Here is a 2,236-nt window from a genome sequence, read left to right on the forward strand (position 1 = left end):
GCTGTTTTCTGGTATTTAAACAAACCATTTCTTGCCAATTGCTTTATCTGCAGAGTCTCATGCTTTTGCTGCAAATGTTTCTTATTAACTCAGAAAGAAACACCAATTGCTCCATGAGCATTATTAGAGAGGACTAAAATAACCTAATTGTTACTTATTTCTAACGTATTATCATTGAAGAACTATAACCCAGGAATTCATTTAAACTATGGTAAAAGCCATTTCACTATACTTAAGGGGGGGAAGGGTAGCAAAGTCTTTTGGATGAAATCCTTTAATAGAAACATTTAAAAAAAATCTATCTGCTTATTTTGAGCGAGTATGTTATGGAGAAAGAAAAACATTGCCATTTTAGATTGTAGCAGGCTATGTTACCCACTATGGAAGTTCTAGGGTACACAGATATCAGCCTTAGAATTTGAGTAAAAGACCTAATTTTACTTCTATGACCTTCTAGAATCATCTAAACTCTAGGTAACTCTCTCAGTAAGGTACAGATCATAATAGCTAACCAGTGGTGAGACATTTTAATTCAACACACAGTTATTGAATAGCTGTTGCAGGATAAGTCTTGTGCTAGGTCCCTGGGTACAGAGAAAAAATGTGACAAGGCCTCTATCTCCAGGAGCCTACAGTTCATCATCCATCACACGGCAGGTCTCCATTTAATGTTAGAGGAATTTAAATATTGGTGTGCAGATTCATAAATAGCTAAATATAAGCCCAAACTAAATCTGTAGAATTAAGATCTCAGTGTTTATGTGAGAGGGATAATTTTATCCTGCAGTTAAAAAACAGGTTGAAATACTAGCTGAACAAACTGTATTAGTTATCTATCTCCACATAACAATTTACCCCCAAAATCTAGTGGTTGGAAACAATAAACATCTACTATCTTGCAGTTTCTGTAGGTTAGGAACCCAAGTATGACTTAACTGGGTGCCTTTGCCATAAGGTCTCTCACAAAACTGCCATTAAGGTGTTGGCCAGGGCTGCAGCCTCATCTGAAGGTTCAAATGAAGGGAGATCTTTGACGTTCAATCACGTGGTGATTGGCACCATTCAGTCCTTTGTGGAGTGTTGTGTTGCAGGCCTTGTTCCTTGCTGGCTGTTGGGTGGGGGGCAGTTTATTTTTTTAATTATTTATTATTTATGCCTATAGCACCTGGTCTTCCTAGGTGGTCTCCCATCCAAGTACTAACCAGGCCCGGTCCTGCTTAGCCTCTGAGATCGGACATCGGGCTTGTTCAGGGTGGCATGGCCATAGACCATGGACCGTGGCTCCACTGGGTCGTGAACCCAGGATCTTCTGCATGTAAAGCAGACGTACTAACCACTACACTATGGAACCACATCCCAGTGGGGCAGTTTCTTGACATGTAGCTTTCTCCACAAGGAAGTACGTTAAAGTGACAACTGACTTCCCTCAGAGTGAGTCAGACAGAAAGAGAGAGTGCTTTGACATGACAGGCTCAAAATAGATCATTGAAGAGATTTACATAAAGGCACGACGTTATTATATTTGCATTCTAAAATATTGCCTGGCTGGAGATCCTAGCATAATTTAAGCATAAGTGTCATTATCATTTATTTTCCTGTTTTCCATTGTCATTGCAAACCCAAAGACACAAATCTGTGTGAAAGAACACACAGATTCTGGTTGCTTACCCAGTTGGGGAGCATTAACAAAGTTCCTAGATCTTTGGATTCAACTCACCAGATTCTAGGTTCAAGTTCTCAGAACCAGACCAGCAGCACCAATCGTAGCACTCCCTGATTTGAGCAAAATATTAAAAATACTCCCATGGTCACAATTAACTTCTTGGGATGGATTTCCTAAAAATCATAGATCGAGGTGTGAAGGTGGAAACAGAGCTGGCTTTAAAGATGACTAGATTCTTCCTACACACTGCAGAAATACTCAAGCCGACTCTTGCCCCAGCCAGATCCAAATATTTCTTGTACATTCAAACATAAGTATATCCTTCAGGAAAAAAAGATATTAAGAAAATAAGCCTCAGAGTGAGAAGTACTAACTCAAAGAACTCAACTCAATTACTCTGAATCTTGATTTCTTCGCTTGTAATATTGGAATGAGATGAATATCCACCACACCACATTGTAATGAGGAAAACAGAGTATGCTGCAATATGTAATCTCATTAACACAGTGCCTACCACAAGTGTTGCTTAAAAAAATAGTAACTTAAAAATAATAATATTAACGTCTCTATTGG

General features: G+C 38.9%; 1 pseudogene; it reads right to left on the reverse strand.

The window, feature by feature from the left end:
* Positions 1–1,153: 1,153 nt before the first annotated feature.
* LOC111737689 lies at positions 1,154–1,269 on the reverse strand (annotated as a pseudogene).
* Positions 1,270–2,236: the final 967 nt, after the last annotated feature.

Source organism: Pteropus vampyrus, unplaced genomic scaffold (assembly GCF_000151845.1).
Source record: "Pteropus vampyrus isolate Shadow unplaced genomic scaffold, Pvam_2.0 Scaffold29, whole genome shotgun sequence".
NCBI classification, from domain to species: Eukaryota; Metazoa; Chordata; class Mammalia; order Chiroptera; family Pteropodidae; genus Pteropus; species Pteropus vampyrus.